The sequence below is a fragment of the Piliocolobus tephrosceles genome, chromosome 8 (genome assembly GCF_002776525.5).
Source record: "Piliocolobus tephrosceles isolate RC106 chromosome 8, ASM277652v3, whole genome shotgun sequence".
NCBI classification, from domain to species: Eukaryota; Metazoa; Chordata; class Mammalia; order Primates; family Cercopithecidae; genus Piliocolobus; species Piliocolobus tephrosceles.
In genome coordinates, this window is record NC_045441.1 from 41,566,526 (window position 1) to 41,580,058 (window position 13,533).

The 13,533-nt window shown below is 34.7% G+C and overlaps 1 pseudogene; it reads left to right on the forward strand.

Moving 5' to 3' along the window:
* LOC116418872 overlaps positions 1-12,622 on the forward strand; it is a 30,614-nt pseudogene extending 17,992 nt beyond the window's left edge.
* The last annotated feature ends 911 nt before the right edge of the window (positions 12,623-13,533 follow it).

The following is a 13,533-nucleotide window of genomic DNA, read 5'->3' on the forward strand; positions in this document are numbered from 1 at the left end:
CCTCTCCACCTTGCTCACCCTCCAGTTGTCCACATAGCTCACTTTTTCTGGACGTGGGACAAGAACTTAGGAATCTCCAAATGGCAGGAATGTAAAAGCTGTGACACAAACAGGGCTGAAACATGCCCCTGCCACTTGCCACATTGTGGGTGATGAGAAGGTCAGAAGAGCTGCAGTCTTTCAGGGATCCCAGACCTAGGGGTTCCCTGAGCTAGGGCTATGTCACCCTCTTTGGGATTCTGTGGCTCCTGGCATCTCCAAGCTTCTGGGTACAATTGCATTCCCCTCATCCAGAGGCAGAGGGCTGCAGCTGAAGCCACGTGCAGCACATCTGGTCCTGCTGCAGCCTCACGTACAGCTGGCACCTGTGCTGGCACCTGCAGCTGCCTGCCCCACCAGAGCAGTTAGCATGCCTGGCTGTCTGCAGTGGACAGACCCCGTGCTCAGTCGCCCACACACCCCTTGCTGCTCTACACCTTGCTTGCCCTTGGCAGGTGTGGGATCCAGGACAGTAGCGTGAGCTGAATGCAGCTGCCAGTCTGAGTGGGTGGAATGAGCCCAGCAACTAATACTCAGGCAGAAAGTGCCTCCAGACACAGAGATTTCTGGCTGGTGAAGTGACTCCCTAAGGATCCCATGGTAATAACAAAGCATTGGATCTCCTGTTAGGGGTTAGAGTTTTTCTCTTCCTGACAGGCAGGATTATCATGTGCCAGGGATGCCTGTTTTACATTTTTTATTCTTAAGGGGAATTTTGTTGTAACTCTTCTGTGTGTGCTCCAACACTGCAGAGACATATAGGTTATCATTGAACTTGAGACTAGCTCACATCACAGATAATAGATTACAAACTAAAGGTAATCTAGGTGAATTTTGATAATACTTCTTCCTTAAAGATGTGAGCATGTTCCATGTGGAGGAACTGAGATTGGTCACGGGTAACTGTTACCCTGTTTTCTGGGCTATGACAGACAAACTGAAATGTAACTCCCATCACAATCCACTTTTCCCAAGTTTTTCTTGCAAATAAAGGTAACTATGTCATATACATCTATCAAGGGAGTTTTTGTTGGTGAGGTATGTATATATCTCTTTAAGAACAAAAAGCACAACCTTACTAATAGTAATGTTTTTGGGTCATTTTCCCAACCCCCTTCATCCAACTTGCAGTTTTTTGTGATGCTTGGAGAAGCCACCGGTGTCTGCTAGCCATGCAGATGAAACATGCAACCAGCCAACCCTGGAATTCTAACTTCTGAATTTTTGACATAATGAACAAATAAACCCCTCTGTGTTTAGGTCATTTTGGACCGGTTTTCCTGTTATTTGAAAATGAGTACATTACTACATGATAAATGAGAACTAGAAAAAATAAATCCACCCACTGGCAAAAGGAGATCATGCAGAGTCTTTTCTATCTCAGTCTGGATTTGGGAAGAAAAATCTTCTTCAGTAAAAGTCCTTAAATGATGTTCTTTCTCAGAAATTTGATGTTCATGCTTTTAATAACTGTACAGCTTAGTCACTTTCAAGCAGATATTTGGGTAAAATGTAGTTGGAGGCTGGTTTTGCCACTGGAATACCTGAAAGAAATATTCAACACCAAACATAGGATTCTTCGTGATAAGATCTTTTTCAAAGATGTGCTCATAATACAAAATTAGGAATTAAATCACATGGACACATGCATTACAATGATGAAAATTAAATCTGCCAAACAATATCAAATGCTGGTGAGAACCATGAGCAACTGATACTCCTGCACATTGACTGTGAAACAGAAAATAGTACAACTACTTGGGAAAACAATTTGGCAATCTCTTATAACATTTAAAAAGCCTACACAAATATCCAGAAATTCAGCTGATAGGTGTTTACAAAAATGAATTAAAGCAAATGTCCATACAAGATTATATTAGAATGATCATCACAATTTATTCACTTTATCCAAATCTGGATGTTATGAATAAGCATATTGGAGTGTACTCATACAATTGAATTAATACATAGAAATTTAGATTAAAAAATATGGACACATGGAGCAACATGAATGAAGCTAAAAGTTATGTTGAACAGAAACAAAGCAGATACAAAAGAGTACATGCTTAAGATGTATGTTTATGTAAATCTCAAATACAGGCAAAACTAATGTATGGTAAAAGAAATCGAAACAGTACTTATCTTTAGGTAGCAGTTAATTGGGGCTGTTTGTAAATAAAATTCCTTAAATAATGATGGTTGCAGGTTTCCTGATTTACTAAAACTCAGAAAACTATGTAAGTTCTATTCCTTTTACTGCATATAAATTATACATTCATTAAAAATGATCAAATGCACAAGCACACAGCACATGGGTATAGTGCCAGCATGTCATGGGTAAAGAGTGAGGCGGCAAAGTAACAGCAGATTAGAATTTGGATAATTTAAGATGGTCAAACTGCAGGTGAAAATTACAAAAACATCTGAAATGTTTAAAGGCATTACAAAAGGAAATGATAAAAAGACATGAACAGTGAATAGGAGGCAGGCACGTTTGAAAAAAGAACTAAACAGAAGCCAAATGTCTGTCAAAACCAATAGCCTAAAAGTGTAAATCATATACAATTTGAAGATGAGTTAATAAATTGTAAGCTAGAGATGCAGGAACTATCTGGAATGCACCACAGTAATATAAGATAGAAAATATGTAAAAGAATATGACCAGATAGTTCTCAAAAGAAGACATTTATGCAGCCAACAGACATATGAAAAAATGCTCATCATCACTGGCCATCAGAGAAATGCAAATCAAAACCAAAATGAGATACCATTTCATACCAGTTAGAATGGTGATCATTAAAAAGTCAGGAAACAACAGATGTTGGAGAGGACGTGGGGAAATAAAAACACTTTTACACTGTTGGTGGGAGTGTAAATTAGTTCAATCATTATGGAAGACAGTGTGGCAATTCCTCAAGGATCTAGAACTAGAAATACCATTTGACCCAGCAATCCCATTACTGGGCATATACTCAATTATAAATCATTCTATGATAAAGATACATGCACACGTACATTTATTGAGGCACTATTCACAACAGCAAAGACTTGGAACTAATCCAAATGTCCATCAATGACAGACTGGATTAAGAAAATGTGGCACACCACAGAATACTATGCAGCCATAAAAAAGGATGAGTTCATGCCCTTTGCAGGGACATCGATGAAGCTGGAAACCATCATTCTAAGCAAACTATCACAAGGACAGAAAACCAAACACCACATGTTCTCACTCATAAGTGGGAGTCGAAAAATGAGAACACATGGACACAGGGCAGGGAACATGACACAGTGGGGCTGGTCGGTTGCTGGGGGGCTGGGGGAGAGATAGCATTGGGAGAAATACCTAATGTAAATGACGAGTTGATGGGTGCAGCAAACTACCGTGTCACGTGTATACCTATGTGACAAACCTGCACGTTGTTGCACATTACCCTAGAACTTAAAGTATAATTTAAAAAAAGAAAAAAAAAAAGGAAATATGTAAAAGAAGGGAAAAGAGACACGTCTGACAGGATGAGACAGTAAAACATATTCCTAATTTGAGAAAGATAAAGTAGAGAGACTGGAAGATTAGCAATATTTGGAGAGAATGGCTGAGAATTTTTTAATTGTTGAAGGATATGAATATTGATATTCAGGAAGTGTGAAGTTACCCAAGCCATATGTATGAAGTTATAAAAAAATAGGATGCTGAGTTATAGAGTATGTTGTCTGTCTAATTGTTATTTTTGTCCAGGCAATCTATAGTTTTGGTGATATTAAGATTGTCATTTTTTTTGGAGATATGGAGGTGCCAAGTTGTGGATTTATTTGTTTTTTTTTTTAATTTTGCTTGGACTCACTATACCCTTTTTACATGAAGGCTTACCTGCTTATATAATTCAGCACTCAACAAAGTGATAATGTACATTTTTAAAGCACCTATTTAGAAAAATTGAGCCTGCATAGGTCTCAATGCATGTCAACAAATGTCTAAGAATATACAAAGAATATATTTTCTAACTATAACCAATCATATTTAGAATTAAATCTAAGTGGTAGTGAAGCAAATAAACAAGCAAAAGTGGAAATTAAAAAAAAAATCCGAATAACTAATGGGTTTAACAGGACATAATAATGAAAATTACAAATTTTTAAAATTAACAAAAAACTGAACCAAAGGCAAACTTACAGAGTTTATTTAACATGGTACTTAGAGAGGAAATATATTTACCTCAGGGTGTTCACCTAGAAACAAAGAAGAAATATATAACTTTGTTAAGTGTTCAATACAGGAATTCAGAAAAAGTAAGAATAACTTTTTTTAAATGAAGGAAAAAACATTAATTAAAATATTGGAAAATAATGAAAAAAATGGTAAAATCAAACTTTAAGTTTCTGGAAAGAAGCAAACATACAAAAAAATACAGGAACCATGAAGAAAACAATAGATACATATAGAAATGCATTAATCATAGTAGAAAATGTAAAAACATAACTCACTTAATAACTTCGTTCAAATTTGAAACCACAGCATAATAGATAATTTTTAGAAAACATATACATTATAAAAAATATTATTAGATTTACAAGACCTGAATATTATGGCTTGCGTTTTCAGAGCATGTGCAGTGTGCCTCTGCATATCTTGCTTTTTTCAACTTGCTCTCTTCTCTTTGCTGAATTCTCTGAAATCTCCACAATATATCTTCCAATTCAGTGATCATTAATTTCAATAATTCTTTCTTCACCACTATCTAATCTACTGTTTAATCTATACATTGAGCTTTTTTAATGATTACATTTACATGTTTAATGTTTCTAGTTAGTTGTATTTTAAACCTGACATTCTTTCTTTCTTTGTGATTACGTTGTCTAGCAGTTGATACAAAAGAGAAAGGCAAGATCTTCAACACATTACTTCAGTACAAGCATAACATAAACAGCACTGAGACAACCTTTAGTGCTTCTCAGCAAACACTGCCCTTGCCTTGGGTGCATTCATCATTCCTTTGCTTTGTCAAAAAACATAATGCTACCACACCAATGTATATGTTATTTCAAAAGTTTTTCTTACGCTAGAGATTTATGCAAAAAAGCATATATATGTGTATATATATGTATATCTCTTAAATATTTTTCCAATATTATGCTTCTATACATTCGTGTTGTTTCATCTACACTATGAGTATATCGTATATACTCCATGCCTATTCTGTATTCCTAATCTTTCTGATGAGCATTTGGGCTATTTCCAAGTTTTGCTGTAAAATAGTGTTGCTCTAAGCATTCATGTGCACATTCCTTGACAGTTATATGTAATGGTTTGTATAGAAACTATATCTAGAGAAGTCAAATTGCTACAGGATTCTAAGGAACAGGCAATGTTTATTTGCAAAATAAACTCTAATTTTTTTTCAAAGATATATCCTATCAATAAGTGCAATAGCAAGTGACTGCTCATCTCTTCAAATTTTTGCCAAAACATGCTTTGACAAATCCTTAACTTTGCAAATCCATGTAATCATGTTCTGAGGTTTAGAGTGAATGTTTTTTATTAAGTTAAGGAAGTTCTCTATCTATCTATCTATCATCATCTGTCTATCATCTATCATGTCTCTATCTCTCTATCAGTCATCTATGTATCATTTATCTTTTTTATACTATCAGTGGATATAATACTATATTAAATAATCTTCTGCATTTAGTAACATGAGGTCAAAATCTTCCAATTTCTCTCTCTCTCTCTCTCAACTGCCCTCATTCTCTTCCTCCTTGTCTGTCTTTCTCTATTGGAAAAAAAATGCCTAGCTTTATACAATGCCATAGAAAAAAGGGCTCAATTTTTTACTATAAATATTTTGGATTATCCTGGTTAAATTTGTTCCTAGCCATCATGTAACTTATGTCTATTATGATTGTTATTTTAAAAAGTTTAATTGTCTAACTCCTGATTGTACATAAAAATGCAGTTCATTCTTATATATTAATCCTATATCTATACCTTTATACGTTACTATGTCTACATCTTTTAATGAAATATGCATTTTCTATAGATTCTCTTGAATTTTCATTGTAGACAATTATATATTCAACTATTTTCATTACGTTTATTTCTTTTAAAGCTCACCTCATTCTTTAAGACAAAGTTACTGCATTGGTTGGGAGATTCCATAACATGTTTCAGGAAACTGTGATTGTTGGCATCTTTGTCTTTTCCTTGATCTGTTAAATAATTATTTTTACAGATAACTTATGAGAAATATATGTTCTACAAGGTTGGACAGGTTTTCAAATATATAGGACACGTTTTCAAGTTGAGGAAGTTCTCTTCTACCACTTAATTATTTTTAAATTTTACAATGAATGAGTGTTAATTTTCATCTTATAGCTACTCTGCATATTATTGAAATAAGCATATTAATTCATAAGTGGTGAATTACATCAATTTGATTAATGTTTATTCTGTTTTTCATCCACTTTTTAAAAGCAGAAAATTAGCTATGTACATAATGATTTGCCTTATATGTTAATGTACTTGGTTTAATCATATAATGTTTAGGATTAGTACATTTATGTTAATGAGGAAAATTGAACTGTATGCTCCTTTCTTACATGAGTCGTATCTCGCTTATATGTTTAGGTTACATTAGCTTCATAGGAAGAGTTGGAATGTAAATTATCTTTTTTTAGTCTGTTATTATAAGATTTTTAAATTACTGATTGAAATTTTAAAATGTAGGGTTCTTCAGATATTTATGAATCAATTGTGAGAAGTTACATGGTTAATTTTATAGAGATGGTTTAATATATACAAATTTTCAAGTTTATTAATTAATTTTATGATTGAAATTTTCTAATTAACTTTATAATCTCTGTTTTATCCCTAACCACATTCCCATTTTTATTTTTAATTTTTATTTGTGCCTTCTTCCCTTTTTAATTTATATCTGATTCAATTTGCCATAGTGTTATCTTACCTCTTTATATTTATTCATTCATTCATTTTAAAAGAATTTATATGCATTTTGAGTTAGAGTTATCAAATAATCAACTTCTGACTTTCCATGCTTTCTATTGCAGATTTTTATTCTATTTTTCTAATTTCTGCAAATATTTTATTTATTTTCTTGCTCCTATATTCTCCATTTCATTTATTTGTGCTCGAGTAGGTTTCTGGGCTTGTTTATTTTCAGACTTTATTGTTTTCTGATAAAAAAAATTTACAGAATATACTTTACTCTTTCAAGAGCAGTTGCATTGCTACCAGAATGGCTAGAATTCTACTAGAATTGACGTGTAGTGTTTGTTTATTATTCATTTCTGAGAATTATTTAGTTTTCCAAAATATGACATATCTTGATTCATAAATTATTTACAAGCATGTTTTTAAATCTCCATTTTAAAAATCTTTAGTATACATGTGTAGATACACACATTTATGTATTACATTCAATTTCAACTGTATATATAAAGGTTATATGTAAAACAATATATTTTTCAAATGCTTACTGAAGAAATAGTTATTTTTAATCTTCAACTTACTGTTTTATCTTTTATTATATGTTATTTTCTAATAGTTTATATAACCTTCCTTATTTAAGGAAGACTTGTTACCTGAATTTTTCTCGTTTTATTTTTTATCATGTAAATTAGTTTAAGTGGATTAATACCTCTTAGGTCCTTAATATTTTCTCTTTTATACTGAATTTTTGGTAGATTATAGCTATTAAAATTAGTCCCATCATTCTAGAATTTACTTTACATTATGTGGTAAACAGTAAAATGCCTAGAAAGCCATCATCACTAGATTTGTTACAAATGATGTACCATGCTTCACTCTGGAACAAAGTTGGCAATAGACTTAATAGAGTGATTTTTTATCTCTTCTCGATCAATTAATACCACCCAAAGGCCTTCTTTATATGTTACTATGAACAGAAATATTATCTTTTTTTAACTAAACAATCAGTTTTGTTCATACCCCAAAATGTAGTTTACTTTTAATTCCACAGAATCTATACCATGACATCATAGATGGTTTCATTTTGGATTATTTTTATTAGTGCTATTCATTTATCTTCTATACCAGGAGAAATATCTCGTTTTAATTTGCACTGCTTTAGGGGTCCACTAAGATACTTTGTCAATGAAACATGATTCCAAATAAGACATTGAATTAACCTGCAGGATGGAGTTATTTAGTGTTGGTGTAGGATATATTCTTCATTTCTCTAGTAATTTTGACTTTGGTGTTGTAAAATCTACTTTTCCTTCTAACTACAATGAAATGACAGGTTCAGATGCTTCTTCAATTTTTAATTCATTATATTAGAATAAGTTATCCACTTTCAAAACTATTTCTTGTTGACATGAAAGAAGACATCCATCTATTTAACACTATTGTGGAAGGCATGGAGCTTTGCTCATTGAAGTCCAAGTCAATTTCATTTTACTTTCATTATTTATGATACATTTTTTGAATATTTAAAGTAGGCTCTTGATCTTGGAGTTTTGCTCAAATTTAAAATGCAGAGGGAAAGCTGGGTTGCTCCCTATGGAACAATACCATAATGCAGGTTCTTATTTCATTCTCAGATAAAATCTGAAGGTGAGAAAAGAGCAACTAGCACTGTGATCCCAGCTTTTCATCAGGTGCCCCATCAACTTTATTGTACTTAATCCTTATTATAGCCATTTTAGAGTGGTAATATTAGTATCTTCAAGGTTAGAAAATTATTGAGAAAAGTTAACCACCCTATCCAATTCACAAGACTAATAAGTGGTGGAACTGTTATTTGAACCAATACTTTCCATGTTTCAAGTCTGTATTCTTCTTTAAAAATTCTGCCTTTCAGCAGGGCATGGTGACTCATGCCTGTAATCCCAACACTTTGGGAGGCCGAGGTAGGTGGATCACTTAAGGTCAGGAGTTCGAGACCCGTCTCTACTGAAAACACAAAAAATTAGTCAAGTGTGGTGGCACACACCTGTAGTTGCAGCTACTCGGGAGGCTGAGGCAGGAGAATTGCTTGGACCCAGGGGGCAGAGGTTGCAGTGAGCCGACATTGTGCCACTGCACTCCAGCCTGGGTGACACAGCAAGACTATGTCTTAAAAACAACAACAACAACAACAACAACAACAACAACAACAACAACAAGCCTTTCTTTCACTCAGAGTCTAAGAATGTATATTTTTGTTGCTCTTAGTGTGCATTAAAATTAATTCTAAAACTGCCATGAGATTCCTGCCTTTCTCAGAAAAATCTAATGGAGAAGTTTAGAACAGCTTCCCGGCTATGAGAAGTAACAGTGATTCACCTTCCTTGTGAAAGATTTTTTGCTGACTCCTCTCTTCAAGTATTTCAATGGCTTCTTAGAAGACACAAAATTATAGCTTTTAAATTGCCAATGTCACATTAAAAGAATCAGTAGTTCTGGAAATGGCATGCCAACATTTTCCCAATAATTATTGATAACAATTTTATTATTGAAATTGTTTTCTTTGGGAAGATATGAGCCTGTGATTCAATTTAATTATTAGGAACAGTTTTTTCAAGTATATGCATACACACATGAAAACATACACACATGAATAATATTTACATATATTATGGCTCTCATTTTACTATGTTGTGATTATTTGATAAATGAATATTCTATAAGGTGCATATTTTATTGAAATTACTTCACTTACTCCCACATGAGAAATTTTCTCTTGAAGTACTCAAAATATTGAAAATTTCTTAAGACGTTGCCCCAACATTATTCAAGCTAACTAATCTATAGATCTCTAGCAAGCACATTTCCTTTAAAAAAAAAAAATCACCATTTTTATTTTCTACTATTCTAATACATTACAAATTCTCTTTAATTCCTTAAAATCCTTCAGTCTCACAATCTCACTTGAATTTATCTGAAAGGGCCCTTCTTATTATTGAAAAGTGATGTATCCTAATCCAAAGGTATTGACTGATTTAACATAGAACAGTTCTCTTGAGTTTTCTTAGAATCAGAGTCACTCAAGTTGTAAAGCCACTTCCAGTGCCAGCTGCTATCTACAAAATTTGAAGTCCTTCCACCAGGAAAATAGGGGCTCTTAGGTTATGGACAACACACTGCTTCAATTCATGGACTCAAATTAATAAAATAACTTTCCTTACGTGGAACAGAAATCTATCTGCAGGACCACTCAGTGTGCTATTACTCTTAGCCTTTATAAAATAAAGCTATCCCTGTCTTCAAAAATAACCTTTTCATTTTTAAAGCCAAAATTTATTTGTTTTCTAAATAAGAAAACTCAAGTGGTATTTTTCTATCCTTAAAAACAAAATAATTCTTTTTCAATCTTATTCCTGAAAACATGGCTTTATTTCTGCAATTCTCTTCTTCCTTCCCTTTCAATAGGGATTCCCTTATACTTATATGCTATTTCTGGATTTCTCAGGTTTTGGCATTTTCGAATGAGTGTAATATTTTCTATGTAGTAATATTTAACACTAATGCATGCTATCACTTGAGGTGGTTTTTTTTTAACACTTTATGCTTTGTTGTATACATAATATCTATTTTAATTTTCACAAAATTCCCTCTGATAAACTTTTTATTACCACTATATCTAACTAGAAAGGAGAAATTAGAACATGGAACAGAATGATCTGTAATGTATTACAAATGTATCTTTATAATAACCTAAGGTCTAGGTTACAGTTTACATTTTTGGACTCCCTGTATTGCTGCAGCCAGGACACTAAATCTTTCTACCTCCAGCTCTATCCAATGCTGTAATTTAGGACTCATCTGTATAGGCACTCCAGCTCTGTCCACACCCATGCCAACAGCTCCTTTGATCTATGGATCCGTAAGTGGTACTGTGGTCCAACCTAGGTAAAATGAATCTGGAAGACGTTTCATAGCAGCCCTGTAGTGAGCTTAGAGTTTTTTAGTTATGGCATTTTGGGGGCATGTTTAGACAAGAGAATGTACTTTTTACAGGTCTGAAAATTACTTAGAAAATTTCATAAATTCAGAAGGTATGTCATTTTAAACACAGAGGTCTTTTAAACAGCTTAGTGCTTAGTACTCACAGTACAATAATATAAGCAAGTTTGGAAGATATTTGGCTAGCAATCTGCTTAAGAGTAGTTTCTTTTGAAAAACAAGGCTTCATGAAGGTTGTCTTTTTAGGAAGACATTTTAACGCAGTTTGAAAGTATGAACTCTTCCATTTTATCAAAATAATCTTAAAATTGCTAGGAGGTTAAAAATAATTCAGTGGAAAAAAAACAGTCTGTAACAAAGTTTGTCAGGGCGTAGGACTTAGCATTTCTAAGAAAGGCTAAACTGATTTGGTGGATAGGATTCAGTAATGAAGGTCAGGACTCTGGCATTCTCAACAGCAAACATTGCTGCTTCTCCTTCTTGACAGGGATGGGCATAGAACTACGCTAGGAACTTCCTCAAACACTGCTGAGGACTTCATGGCTGAAAGCCAAATATTCAGGTATTTAATAACACTGATTTCTTACCTAGTGTTAAATCCTGTGCGTAAATGATTGGAGTCAGCATTTTCTCTTTTGGTTTCTAAATTGTGTCTTTGTTATTTCTCACTTTGAATTTAGTCCCCCTGGGATTACAAGAGGGTTGAAGCAATGTTGTGACACATTGCAACACCTTGAAATACATGGACACTTTCAAATCATTAAAGACTCTCAAGGTAAGACACCTACTTGGTAGGATAGTCTTCTTGTCCACCTTGCATCCCATAAGCTAATTTTCACTGGTCCATATACTATAACTTTGGAGGAATAGTTGTCAAAGGTGGCAGGGCTATGTTTTCCAGGAGCTACATCAGTTGTTGCTGATCATCGACAGAATATTACCTCCTAAGATCGCAAACTTCGTGGTCTCCATCATCAGGTGTAGATCGCTAGGGCCACCCGCCATACCACTTAGCTGTGAGTTGACCAGAAGCAAAAGCCCTGAGGTAGCCAATACAGAATTCTGGATAAAAAATGGAGAAAATAAAGAAAATAGCTGTGAATATTAGAACATTGAAAAGCATGCCTAGAAAATAAATAATGAAAAACTTATTGAAAACAAGATGATACTAATAATTGCATGGTAACCTTTATATCTCAAGTGTGCAAAACATAAATGAAAAGAGAGTTGGGAATCTCAAACTTTAGTTTTCAGGTCCAGGTCTCTTGTAGCAATGTGGACTGTTGAGATCTACCAAAAGAAATGTTGACTCAGTAGGTCTTGCATAGATGCAGGAATGGGGTTTCCAAGCATCCTGAGTCACCCTGACACAAGTGGTCCTGATCCTACTCTGGCAGGCAATGAAGATGTGATTGGAGTTTGGTGGTGAAGCATAAGGCCAGCAAATATATGGAGGGCATATCAGTCACTTCACTCACCCTATTTCAAGTGACTGTCTCTTCTCATAAATGACTCTCTCCTCTTTGTGTGCTAGGGCAACTGCTCTGTGGAAATGGGGGACAGTGGGCATCTTATTTATGTGGACTTGTCCTTGCACAGTTCTTGAGTCTATGGGCAGGGGCGGCTCTGGTCTGCTCTCTGGGCCTCAGACAAGTGTGACCAGTGCAGCCTTACGTCCCAAGCCAAGCAGCTCTCTTGGGGATGCTGCTGATTCAATACATGTTGACTTCAACTGTGCAGGGCCTGGCTGTATATCCTGGGAATAGTAAAGCATCTTCTGTTGAAGAAGTCCTCTGAACCAGGCAACGTATATGCTATAAAACCTGATATGCACTATTTTCTTCTGAGTTATTTTCCAGATATGCTGCATTTGGGGTATCAATTTTGTTTTCAAAGCAACAAAATAATTAAGGTGACAGTGATTTGCCAAGCACTTTAGTTTTTGTGTTGTTTGTTTGTTGTTGTTGTTTTGTTTTGCTTTGAGACAGAGTCTCACTCTGTCGCCCAGGCTGGAGTGCAGTGACGTGATCTGGGCTCACTGCAACCTCTACCTCCCGGGTTCAAGCGCTTCTTCTGCCACTGCCTCCCAAGTAGCTGGGACTACAGGCGCACGTCACCATGCCTGGTTATTTTTTGCATTTTTAGTAGAGATGGGGTTTCACCATGTTGGCCAGGCTGATCTTGAACTCCTGACCTCAAGAGATCCACCCACCTCAGCCTCCCACAGTGCTGGGATTATAGGCGTGAGCTACCATTCCTGGTCTAAATTTTGGTTTCTATTTTTGTAGTTATAAAAAGTATTACTACACTGTTATAAAACAAGTGTCACTTGCATCATACTTTATGGAATGTATTGTGGTGTTCCTAGTGACCTAACATAGCCTTTGCAAAAAGAAAAAAGAAACAATGTAAGTAATTTTGAATAAAACATACTCTTGCCATCAAATTAATACCATTTGTAACAGCGAGGCCTCATAGAACATCTCCCAAGCTATTGATTTTCTCAGAATGCCTCCTGAACTCTTAATTCAAACATGATAGAGTGCTAGAAACTCTAAATATGCTTTTCA